At 37.5% G+C, this 13895-nt stretch overlaps 1 long non-coding RNA gene across 2 annotated transcripts; it reads right to left on the bottom strand.

Annotated features, from left to right (window-relative positions):
- Positions 1-373: 373 nt before the first annotated feature.
- On the bottom strand, positions 374-2902 carry LOC135757471 (uncharacterized). 2 transcript variants are annotated; one of them, XR_012335208.1, is made up of 5 exons: positions 2538-2902; positions 2259-2338; positions 1783-1857; positions 1102-1159; positions 374-980 (listed from the first exon to the last, which is right to left on the bottom strand). It is a non-coding gene; the product is annotated as an uncharacterized lncRNA (long non-coding RNA). The 2 variants fall into 2 exon arrangements; XR_010536257.1 differs by having other exon boundaries at positions 2259-2343; positions 2538-2900.
- Positions 2903-13895: the final 10993 nt, after the last annotated feature.

The following is a 13895-nucleotide window of genomic DNA, read 5'->3' on the forward strand; positions in this document are numbered from 1 at the left end:
TTGTGTTAAATTGGAACAACTTCAAATATATTTAGTGCAATTTAAGTGTACTTCTTTAAAATTCATTTGAAATGCACTTCTCATACACTTAAAAATACAGTTAGAATACATTTAAAGCTTAATTTAACTGTGCTTTAGAACACTTTAATAGTACTTCAGCATATTAGAAATATACTAGCATTACATTAATAGAAATGTATTAGCATTACACTTCTATTTTATTATAAAGCTGTTTTTAATATTTAAAATGTTATATTAAAATCATTAAATTTTAAGACACATACACAGATTTTGAATACAGAACAATTTAATATACTTCATATTGTGTTGTGTACATTCCAAAAATCCTAAAGTAAATTAATCAAGCAAGCACAGAGACATACATAATCTCTTGACCAAAGAGAAACATATAAAACAAATATCAGAGAAATGCAATTACAGAGCTACTTCTATCAAATTGTACAACATTAACATTAAATGTATTAATGAAAAGTACACTATGAATATGCAATCACTAAATATTCATAAGCAATGATTATATAATAATCATAATGTAATCTCTGCATAAAAAGTTAATGAAAAAAAAATATTTAAGTGCAATTTAAAGACGGAGTGCACAATGTTTGAAAAACGCTTTGGAAAAGGAAATTGGGCCGACTACCAAAACACACTTGTAGCCAACCAGCAGTAAGGGGCGTGTCTACTAACTGACATCCTTGCCGGGGTTGCGTATGTGTGTGGTGGCTCTATCAAAAGAAGGTCCAGATTCTATTGGGGTAGAGGCATGTTTGTTTAGGTAATTTCAAATGTTAACATTGGCTTTCAAAAATAGTGCACTCCGCCTTTAACCAACTTAAGATAAACCTATAAAAAGCTGAACTAAAACACAAAACAGTTTAGATGTCACATGTTTAAGTGGAGGGTGACTTCTTCTTGCAATTCAGACACCGTAGTAATTGAAGACTGCTTTATCACACGGGCTGTGAAAAGGAAACAGAATATACCAATTAACCAATAATGAATGAACATTTGGATATCCATGTTTAAAATAAATTGGCATAGATATGCATGTATGGAAGTTTTGTTAACTTCTCAGTTTACCTTTTAAAGCTTTGACTGTGTCCTCATCAAGCGTGTCAGTTTTATCTGTCAGAGCACTCTACAAGTGGGAATGAAGATAGGATTAGAACAGGCTCATGAAATAAAGCAACCTGTGTGTATTACATGATATGTTTTACATTGATAATTGTGTTTTATTTGAACCTAGATCATTTTCCATTGTTTGTCTATTGTGGTCTTGCAAACTTAAGGTTCACCTCTGTTTAAGGAGATTTAAGGAAATCAGAAATGATGCCAAACAGGGCTCCAGACTGCTATCAAATGGTGGCATTTTGCCACCTAAATTTGAGAGTGTGCCACTGAATTTTACATCCGGTCGCACATGTGCGACCAGCAAATTTGACCTTTTTTGTGATATGACACTAATTTGAAACAGCACATTGTACTTTCTGAATCTATAATTAAAGTATTTATTAGTAATACAGTCTAAATTAGTAGACATGTGAATATTTGGTTAGCATGTTGTTTTACCGTGTGTGCCCCTAAATTTTCTGGTTGCGCCCCTAAAATTTTCAGTTGGGGGCCACTGTGCTCCTAGTAAAAAAAGTTATTCTGGTGCCCTGCCAAATGGTGCAATGATGACTAGGCCAAGTCCCTTACAGCTTTACAATAAAAAAAAAACGTTTTTTACAAGAATAATTCAAAAGGACAGAAATTAGCCACCTGGAATGGATGTGTTGCAAACGTTTTTCTTCACTCCACATTTGCCCCGATTCAAAAATGTCAATAGCAGTTGATCTGAAAAACAACAGGCAGGTAAATGATGATTATAATGATTTGTTTTCGTTTTAAGATTTACTTACCCCGAGTACAATATATTAAGACAATATAATATAATCAAACCCAGCCTCTGCAGTTTTACAATCTCTCATAAAAGTATCCCTTCTTACAATGTCATTTTTGTGTCCATATGTAATTAGAAATACATTTAAAAATATACAAAAAGACAATAAGGTTGTCAAGATTGAACTGATATAAACATTAGCCATTGAACATTACTGGAGTTATAATAACCATATGGTCATATCATGGTATTTTCGTGTAAGACAGCTCAAACATTCATTTTAACTAACGTTAGCGTTGCAAGAGAAACATTAGAAAAACTTAAACGTGAAATCAAATAGCAACAACAAACTTACCACCAAGAATAAGTCTTTCTATGCACTATATCTTCATTTGTTCCTGTCTACTTGGGATCTGGTTGGTCATATTTATGTCGCTGTGCTAAAAAAAATGAAAGGTTTTAATGATTTCTGAAATGCTTAAGAGAAATGCCTAACGTTAGTCAGAAAATAAAGATGTTCCACACGCAACACAGACATAACGTAACATAAAGAAGCTGGGTTAAATGTAATGTAATGTTTTACTTATTTAATAGTTAACTAAATAAAGAAATGTGAAAATCTGTCATCACTTACCCTCGTGTTGTCTCGTTCATCTCCAAACAAAAAGCGAAATACTTTTTCCCTCAACGTCAGATCCACTAAAACTGCTCATATTTTAAATCGAGTTGTTTTATCTTAGTCCTCTGGTGAAATATGATCGCCGATTAATTAAATAAATACGTTTAATGCAGAGTCGCCATCTAATTTAACAGTTTATACGTTTAATGCAAGCAACCGCATGCACCGTGAACAACTGAACTAAACTGAACAAGTTTCAAATAGCACCGTGACGTGTTACTATGACAACAACCAATCAGGTTTAGTCACGTGTGTCACGTGTGTTGTTTGAAATTAAACACTAGCAAACGTAAGATTTTAAGCAAATCTTTGAAAAAATAGTTTATTGTGCAATCGGAATGATATAATGTTGAAATTCTTGAGGAAAGTTCAATGTTAGCTTATTACAATTAATGAATCATGTTTTGAAAAAAGTATGTTTATTCAAATATACTAAAACTTCACTAGAAGTACATTTGTGTTTAGCATATTTCTTAAAAGTGTAATTATGCATATATTTATTACCAGCATACTTTTAGTACACTTAATATAAATACATTAAAAATATTCTTAAGTTTAGCATATTTCTTAAAAATGTAATAAAGCATATATTTATTACCAATGTACTTCTAGTACACTTAATACAAATACATTAAAAATATTCTTAAGTTTAGCATATTTCTTTAAAATGTAATTAAGTATATATTTATTACCAATGTACTTCTAGTACACTTAATATAAATACATTTAAAATATTCTTAAGTTTAGCATATTTCTTAAAAATGTACTTAAGTATATATTTATTACAAGTGTACTTCTAGTATACTTTTAAAAAATATGTTTAAATGCAATTTAACGTATTTTTAATACACTTCAAATAAGTATGTTGGAAATACAAATGTATTATAAACATACTATTTGTATTTTAAGTATATTTTTAATACATTAAATACTACGTCTTTTTGACCTGGGGTTACATATTAAAGAGGTCATAGTCATGTATAATTAATAAAAACAAGTGTAACACGAAAATCTATCTAGTTTTGTGGTGTTTAAAAAGTAACAATTCACCACACTTATTAGGGGTCAAGCCCAGGGCGAAGACCCCTATTGTATCTGTTAGTTTTCTTTTTCTTTTTAAATATTATTCTTCTTCCTGTTCCATTGCGGTCTATGGCAGCCCATAGAACCGTACGTAGGAAAGTTATGAAATTTGGCACACTGACAGAGGACAATCCAAATAATATCCATAGCAATTTTGGAGTCTCTATCTCAAACCCGCTAGCGCCACCAACAGTCCAAAATTGCACTTACATTTTTGCTTATAACTTCTGACCCGTATGTCCTAGAAACAAAATTCTTGTTTCTCATGATTCCTTGGCTCAAGACGATTCGATTGGACCCTATGACGTAATTTTCGGTCATAAAAATTTTTCCGCCATTTTTAATTATTCGTAAAACCTACTTTTGCGAACTCGTCCTAGAGCTTTTGTATGATTGCCACGAAAATCGGTGTGTAGCATCTAGAGACACTCGAGGCAAAAAGTTATCAAAAGAATTTCGATAAACCAATCCGTTGCCGTATAGTGCATCAACAAATTTAAGTAGAGCGCAGAAAAACAGATTTTAGTTTGTATCTTCGCAAATCTTATGTCTATTGACGCAACACTTTGTAGTTGTGAAGCCAGTCAGGATCTGAGGGGGCATGCAGAGTTTCGTCACAGCGCCACCTAGTGGGCAGACAAATGTTGTACATGCTTATAACTTTGGGTACGACCATCGTATTTTCACGTGACTTGATTTTTTGGAGTCCTGAATAGTTGTCGAGTCCAATGATACCAAACATGCCAGAATTCGACATACGGTTAACCCTGCGCACCAAAAAAGTACTTAACAAACACGCGCAAATATCTCCGCGAGCGTTATTCCGATCGACTCGAAAATGCCATAGGAAGAACATTGCATTACCTTCCGAACAAAAAGTTCCATTGGCTTTATATTAAAATTTTCATCAGAAATGGCCGAAAATTGCAAAAAACAAAAAATTACCTTTAAATTTTTTGTTTTTTACACATAAATGGTTATAACTTCGTAAACCAAAGAGATTTTTTTCACCATATTTGAGACGGTGATGTACAACCACAGTCTGAGGCCACACAAAAAAAATAGTATGCTTGCACCACTAATTGGCCTTATAATTAAAACAAATCCTTTGAAATCAAGCCACCCTATGGTCATACAACTGTTTCTTCACTAAACTAAAGTGTATAGTCATAAAACTAGCTAGATGTAAAACAGTTATGACCTGAGGTTGCATGCACAATTTTGTCATTGCGCCACCTAGTGGTTTTGAGTTAGAAATATGGTATTTTTGACTAAAACTACTCCAACAGTACATCTAAAACCATGAGTCATCATGTATTATTCCTTTCATGGCTTTGACTATAATCACTGGTGGTTGCCAATTCACTCCCTAGCAACCAATGAGAATACCTTATCAACCGTTTTTGCAAGAGCTATATCTCTGCGTCAGAACATCGTAGAGACATGGGGGTGGGCTCTTTTGACTCATTAACACCACTGTAACATTTTGTGATCTGAGTATTGCCAATGCAAGCACCACTCATTTTTACTTCAGTGTTCTAGTTATCAATGCTCGTCGAAAGAGAGGGAGAGATTTCACTAAATGAGAATACAGCTTTTGATGCTGATAACTGTTATATTGTTTTGTCTGAAATCAAGAGATTTTCCTAGGTTCTTTAAACTGCTCATCCGAAGTCAACTTTACTTTCTGCTGTGCCCTTTTTGGCTTGACCCCGGTGATTGCTGCTTGCAGCTATATTTAGGGGTCAAGCCCCGAAGGGGCGTAGAACCCTATTGTTATTGTTAGTTTTCTTATTAGGGGTCAAGCCCCGAAGGGGCGTAGAACCCTATTGTTAGGGGTCAAGCCCAGAATGGGCGAAGACCCCTATTGTATCTGTTAGTTTTCTTTTTCTTTTTAGGGGTCAAGCCCCGAAGGGGCGAAGACCCCTATTGTATCCGTTAGTTTTCTTATAATAATAATTAGGGGTCAAGCCCCGAAGGGGCGAAGACCCCTATTGTATTTGTTAGTTTTCTTATTATTAGGGGTCAAGCCCCGAAGGGGCGAAGACCCCTATTGTATTTGTTAGTTTTCTTATTATTAGGGGTCAAGCCCCGAAGGGGCGAAGACCCCTATTGTATTTGTTAGTTTTCTTATTATTATTAGGGGTCAAGCCCCGAAGGGGCGTAGAACCCTATTGTTATTGTTAGTTTTCTTATTATTATTATTCATCTTCTTGTTCTTCCGCCATTGAAGTCAATGGCAGCCCATAGAACCGTACGTAGGAAAGTTATGAAATTTGGCACACATGTAGAGGACAGTCTCAGAAGTTACTATAGCAACATTGGTGTGTCTGACTCAAACCCTCTAGCGCCACCAACAGTCCAAATATCCACTTATGTTCATGCTCATAACTTCTGACCCGTGAGTCCTAGAAACTAAATTCTTGTTTCCTCTGAATCCTTTGCTCATGTTGATTCAATTGCAAACATTGATGTCATTTGTGTCATGCAAATCTTTCCGCCATTTTGAATTTTCCGTAAAACCTACTTTTTCGAACTCCTCCTAGAGCGTTCGTCCGATTTGCATGTCCTTTGGTATGTAGCATCTAGAGACACCCCAGACAAAAAGTTATCAAAAGCTTTTTGATAGACCAATGCGTTCTCGTATACAGTGACAACATATATGGCGGCGAGCACGCCAAAACGGACGTGAGGCCGTATCTTCGCAAAACTTTATTGTATCGACACGAAACTTGGTATATGTCATTACAGTCATGACCTGAGGGTGCCTGCAACGTTTCGTCACAGCGCCACCTAGTGGTCACGAGATTCGAAAAATGCCTATTCTAGCTTATAACTACTTCAAACTTGAGCCTAAAATCACGAAGGTGGTCTTGTTAGGTTCCTTGAGGCATGCCGAGTCAAACGATAGCAAACGGTTTTCGGTCGGCCATTTTGGGTGTCGGCCATTTTGAATTTTCTCATTAAGTTCAGTATTTCACAAACAGAATGGCGTATCGCTACGAAATTTGGCATGGTTTATCAGTGACATGTTCTGAGCGCACCTATAAATCTTTAGGACAGCGCCACCTAGTGGTCAGGATATGTAAATAAATAGTTTAAAATCTTTATATCATTTGATTAAATTGCCACTATGACATAAGACTTCACTCTATTGATTCCTTGGCTCATGCTGAGTCCGACTGTACCAAATATGTCTGAGTCAAACCTACTTCCTGTCAGCCATTTTGAATTATATTGAACACCTACTTTTTCGAACTCCTCCTAGAGCGCTTGTGTGATTGGCTTGATTTTTGGTATGCATCATCTAGAGACACTCTAGACAAAAAGTTATCAAAAGATTTTCGTTAGACCTATCCGTTCTCGTATAACGCATCAAAGAATGCGAGGGCGAGCATGCCAAAATGTGTTTGAGCCTGTATCTTCGCAAAACTTTTGCGTATTAATATGAGACTTGGTATATGTCATAACAGTGATGACCTGAGGGTGCATGCACCATTTCGTCACACTGCCCCCTACTGATCACGAGATATAAAAAATGTCTATTTTTGCTTATAACTACTGCAAATTTGAACGTAAAATTATGAGACTGGTCTTGTTAGATTTCGTGAGGCATGGCGAGTCAAACGATACCAAATGGTTTTTGGTCGGCCATTTTGTGTGTCGGCCATTTTGAATTTTTCTTTAAGTTCAAGTATTTCAGAAACGCAATTGCGTATTGTTATGAAACTTGGTATGGTTCCTCAGCAACATGTTCTGGGAGGACTTGTAAACTTTCCGGTACCCCCTAGTGGTCAAGAGATTAGAAGCTATATCTCTGCATCTCTTTATCGTATTTAAACCAAATTTGGTGGGTGTCATCACAATCAAGACCTGAGTCACAATTTATTTTTTGGTCAGTGCCCCCTAGTGGTCAAGTCATTTAAGGCTATATCTCTGCATCTCTTTATTGTATTTACACCAAATTTGGTGGGTGTCATCACAATCAAGACCTGAGTCACAATTTATTTTTTGGTCAGTGCCCCCTAGTGGTCAAGTCATTTAAGGCTATATCTCCGGATCGCTTTATTGTATTTACACTAAATTTGGTATGTGTCATCACAGTCATGACCTGAGGCACCATCTATTCTTTTGGCACAGTGCCACCTAGTGGTCTCAAGATACGAAACAATTGCTTTTTTTCATAAAACTAATGCAAACTTAGATCTTAAATCATGACAGTCATCACGTATGAATCATTTTTTGCCATGTTTGGCTTGACCCCGGTATCGCTGCTTGCAGCTATATTTATAATAATTATTCTGCTTCTTCTTCTTCTTCTTCTTCCGCCATTGCGGTCTATGGCAGCCCATAGAACCGTACGTAGGAAAGTTATGAAATTTGGCACACTGATAAAGGACAGTCCAATGTGTCCCCATAGCAAATTTGGAGTCTCTATCTCAAACCCGCTAGCGCCACCAACAGTCCAAAGTTGCACTTACGTTTTTGCTTATAACTTCTGATCCGTAAGTCCTAGAAACGAAATTCTTGTTTCCTCTGATTCCTTGGCTCAAGACGATTCGACTGGACCCTATGACGTCATTTTCCGTCATGAAAATTTTTCCGCCATTTTGAATTATTCGTAAAACCTACTTTTGCGAACTCGTCCTAGAGCTTTTGCCCGATTTCCACGAAAATCGGTATGTAGCATCTACAGACCCTCACGGCAAAAAGTTATGGAATTAATGTCGATTCGCCAATCTGTTTGCGTAAACCGCGTCAACAAATTTTACGTAGAGTGCAAAAAAACGGATTTGAGGCTGTATCTTCGCCAAACTTAAGCCTATTGAAACGACACTTGGTACTTGTGATGCCAGTCAGGAACTGAGAGCGCATGCCCAGTTTCGTCGCAGCGCCACCTAGTGGTAAGACGAATGTTTTACACACCTATAACTTTGGCTGTGATCGACGTATTTTCATGGGACTTGTTTCCTTGGAGTCCTGAATAGTTGCCGAGTCCAACGATACCAAACATGCCAGAATTGGCCTTACGGTTAACCCTGCGCGGCAAAATAGCACTTAAAAAACACGCGCAAATATCTCCGCGAGCGTAATTCTGATCGACTCGAAAACATCATAGGAAGAATATTGCATTACCTTCTGAACAAAAAGTTCTATTGGCATTGTATTAAAATTTTCATCAGAAATGGCTGAAAATTGCAAAAAACGAAAAATTACCTTTAAATTTTGTGTTTTTACACATAAATGGCTATAACTTCGTAACGCAAAGAGATTTTTTTACCATATTTGATACCCTGATGTATGAGCATATTTTGAGGCCACACAAAAAAAATTGTATGCTTGCACCACTAGGTGGCCCTATAATTGAACAAAACCTTTGATATCAAGCCAGCCCTATGGTCATACAACTGTTTCTTCACTAAACTAAAGTGTATAGTCATAAAACTAGCTAGATGTAACACAGTTATGACCTGAGGTTGCATGCACAATTTTGTCATTGCGCCACCTACTGGTTTTGAGATAGAATAACGCATTTTTTGCCTAAAACTACTGCAACAACACTTCTAAAACCATGAGTCATCATGGATTATTCCTTTCATGGCTTTGACTATAATCACTGATGGTTGCCAATTCACTCCCTAGCAACCAATGAGAATACCTTATCAACCGTTTTTGCAAAAGCTATATCTCTGCATCGGAACACCGTAGAGACACGGGGGTGGGCTCTTTTCACTAATTAAACTTGGTTTAACTAGGTTCTTCAGTCTGCTTATCCAATCTCAATTTTACATCCTTTTGGGCCCTTTTCGGCTTGACCCCGGTATTGCTGCTTGCAGCTATATTTAGGGGTCAAGCCCCGAAGGGGCGAAGACCCCTATTGTATTTGTTAGTTTTCTTATTATTATTATTAGGGGTCAAGCCCCGAAGGGGCGAAGACCCCTATTGTATTTGTTAGTTTTCTTATTAGGGGTCAAGCCCCGAAGGGGCGAAGACCCCTATTGTATCCGTTAGTTTTCTTTTTAGGGGTCAAGCCCAGAATGGGCGAAGACCCCTATTGTTTCTGTTAGTTTTCTTTTTCTTTTTCTTCTTTTTCTTTTTCTTCCTCCGCCATTGCGGTCTATGGCAGCCTATAGAACCGTACGTAGGAAAGTTATGAAATTTGGCACACTGATAGAGGACTGTCCAAAAAGTCTCCACAGCAAATTTGAAGTCTGTATCTCTAACCCGCTAGCGCCACCAACAGTCCAAATTTGCACTTATGTATTTGCTTATAACTTCTGACCCGTAAGTCCTAGACACTAAATTCTTGTATCCTCTGATTCCTTGGCTCAAGACGATTCGATTGGACCCTATGACGTCATTTTCCGTCATGAAAAAATTTCCGCCATTTTGATTTATTCATAAAACCTACTTTTGCGAACTTGTCCTAGAGCTTTTGCCCAATTGCCACGAAAAATGGTATGTAGCATCAAGAGACACTCAGGGCAAAAAGTTATTAAAAGAATTTTGATAAACCATTCCGTTTTCGTATAGCGCGTCAACAAATTTTACGTAGAGCCCAAAAAAACAGGTTTTAGTGTGTATCTTCGCCAATCTTATGTCTATTGACGCCACACTTGGTAGTTGTGATGCCAGTGAGGATCTGAGGGGGCATGCAGAGTTTCGTCACAGCACCACCTAGTGGTCATACGAATGTTGTACATGCTTATAACTTTGGCTCTGATCTGTGTTTTTTCACGGGACTTGTTTCGCTGAAGTCCAGAATAGTTGCCGAGTCCAACGTTACCAAACATGCCAGATTTCGCCTTACGGTTAGCCCTGCGCAGCAAAACAGCACTTAAAAAACACGGGCGAATATCTCCGCGAGCGTAATTCTGATCGACTCGAAAACATCATAGGAAGAATATTGCATTACCTTCTGAACAAAAAGTTCTATTTGCGTTGTATTAAAATTTTCATCAGAAATGGCCGAAAATTGCAAAAAACGAAAAATTACCTTTTAATTTTCTGTTTTTACACATAAATGGTTATAACTTCGTAACGCAAAGAGATTTTTTCACCATATTTGATACGCTGATGTACGACCACAGTCTGAGGCTACACAAAAAAATTGTATGCTTGCACCACTAGTTGGCCTTATAATTGAATAAAACCTTTGAAATCAAGCCACCCTATGGTCATACAACTGTTTCTTCACTAAACTAAAGTGTATAGTCATAAAACTAGCTAGATGTAACACAGTTATGACCTGAGGTTGCATCCACGAATTTTGTCATTGCGCCACCTACTGGTTTTGAGATAGAATATGGCATTTTTTTGGCCTAAAACTACTGCAACAACACATCTAAAACCATGAGTCATCATGGATTATTCCTTTCATGGCTTTGACTACAATCACTAGTGGATGTCCATTTACTCTCTAGCAACCAATGAGAATACCTTATCAACTGTTTTTGCAAGAGCTTTTTCTCTGCATCAGAACATCGCAGAGACATGGGGATGGCCTCTTTTGACTCTTTTAACTTGTTGTAACATGTTGTGACCCATGTTTGCCCACTGTAAGCATCACATACATGTCCTTCAGTGCTCTAATGTTCCATGATTGTCAATAACCGAAGGACAGTTGCAGTAGACAAGAACATAGATTATTTTTGTTGATTACTTTGCATTTTTTCATCTGAAATCATTAGGTTTACCTAAGTTCTTCAGTCTGCTTATCCAAACGCAACTTTACATCCTTCTGTGCCCTTTTCGGCTTGACCCCGGTGATTGCTGCTTGCAGCTATATTTAGGGGTCAAGCCCAGAATGGGCGAAGACCCCTATTGTTTCTGTTAGTTTTCTTTTTCTTTTTCTTTTTCTTTTTCTTCCTCCGCCATTGCGGTCTATGGCAGCCTATAGAACCGTACGTAGGAAAGTTATGAAATTTGGCACACTGATAGAGGACTGTCCAAAAAGTCTCCACAGCAAATTTGAAGTCTGTATCTCTAACCCGCTAGCGCCACCAACAGTCCAAATTTGCACTTATGTATTTGCCTATAACTTCTGACCCGTAAGTCCTAGACACTAAATTCTTGTATCCTCTGATTCCTTGGCTCAAGACGATTCGATTGGACCCTATGACGTCATTTTCCGTCATGAAAAATTTTCCGCCATTTTGATTTATTCATAAAACCTACTTTTGCGAACTTGTCCTAGAGCTTTTGCCCAATTGCCACGAAAAATGGTATGTAGCATCTAGAGACACTCAGGGCAAAAAGTTATTAAAAGAATTTTGATAAACCATTCTGTTTTCGTATAGCGCGTCAACAAATTTTACGTAGAGCCCAAAAAACAGGTTTTAGTGTGTATCTTCGCCAATCTTATGTCTATTGACGCCACACTTGGTAGTTGTGATGCCAGTGAGGATTTGAGGGGGCATGCAGAGTTTCGTCACAGCACCACCTAGTGGTCATACGAATGTTGTGCATGCTTATAACTTTGGCTCTGATCTGTGTTTTTTCACGGGACTTGTTTCGCTGAAGTCCAGAATAGTTGCCGAGTCCAACCTTACCAAACATGCCAGATTTCGCCTTACGGTTAGCCCTGCGCAGCAAAACAGCACTTAAAAAACACGCGCGAATATCTCCGCGAGCGTAATTCTGATCGACTCGAAAACATCATAGGAAGAATATTGCATTACCTTCTGAACAAAAAGTTCTATTGGCGTTGTATTAAAATTTTCATCAGAAATGGCCGAAAATTGCAAAAAACGAAAAATTACCTTTAAATTTTCTGTTTTTACACATAAATGGTTATAACTTCGTAACGCAAAGAGATTTTTTCACCATATTTGATACGCTGATGTACGACCACAGTCTGAGGCTACACAAAAAAAATTGTATGCTTGCACCACTAGTTGGCCTTATAATTGAATAAAACCTTTGAAATCAAGCCACCCTATGGTCATACAACTGTTTCTTCACTAAACTAAAGTGTATAGTCATAAAACTAGCAAGATGTAACACAGTTATGACCTGAGGTTGCATGCACGAATTTTGTCATTGCGCCACCTACTGGTTTTGAGACAGAATATGGCATTTTTTTGTCCTAAAACTACTGCAACAACACATCTAAAACCATGAGTCATCATGGATTATTCCTTTCATGGCTTTGACTATAATCACTAGTGGATGTCCATTTACTCTCTAGCAACCAATGAGAATACCTTATCAACTGTTTTTGCAAGAGTTTTTTCTCTGCATCAGAACATCGCAGAGACATGGGGATGGTCTCTTTTGACTCTTTTAACTTGTTGTAACATGTTGTGACCCATGTTTGCCCACTGTAAGCATCACATACATGTCCTTCAGTGCTCTAATGTCCCATGATTGTCAATAACCGAAGGACAGTTGCAGTAGACAAGAACATAGATTATTTTTGTTGATTACTTTGCATTTTTTCATCTGAAATCATTAGGTTTACCTAAGTTCTTCAGTCTGCTTATCCAAACGCAACTTTACATCCTTCTGTGCCCTTTTCGGCTTGACCCCGGTGATTGCTGCTTGCAGCTATATTTATTAGGGGTCAAGCCCCGAAGGGGCGAAGACCCCTATTGTATTTGTTAGTTTTCTTATTATTATTAGGGGTCAAGCCACGAAGTGGCGTAGACACCTATTGTTATTGTTAGTTTTCTTATTATTATTATTATTCTTCCTCTTCCGCCATTGAAGTCAATGGCAGCCCATAGAACCGTACGTAGGAAAGTTGTGAATTTTGGCACACATGTAGAGGACAGTCTAAGAAGTTACTATAGCAACATTGGTGTGTCTGACTCAAACCCTCTAGCGCCACCAACAGTCCAAAAATCCACTTATGTTCATGCTCATAACTTCTGACCCGTGAGTCATAGACACTAAATTCTTGTTTCCTCTGAATCCTTTGCTCATGATGATTCAATTGCACACATTGATGTCAATTCTGTCATGCACATCTTTCCGCCATTTTGAATTTCCCGTAAAACCTACTTTTTCGAACTCCTCTTAGAGCGTTTGTCCGATTTGCATGTCCTTTTGTATATAGCATCTAGAGACACCCATGACAAAAAGTTATCAAAAGCTTTTTGATAGACCAATGCGTTCTCGTATACCGTGACAACATGTACGGCGGCGAGCACGCCAAAACAGATGTGAGGCCGTATCTTCGCAAAACTTATGTGTATCGACACGAAACTTGGTATATGTCATTACAGT

This window comes from Paramisgurnus dabryanus, chromosome 16 (genome assembly GCF_030506205.2).
Source record: "Paramisgurnus dabryanus chromosome 16, PD_genome_1.1, whole genome shotgun sequence".
NCBI lineage: Eukaryota > Metazoa > Chordata > Actinopteri > Cypriniformes > Cobitidae > Paramisgurnus > Paramisgurnus dabryanus.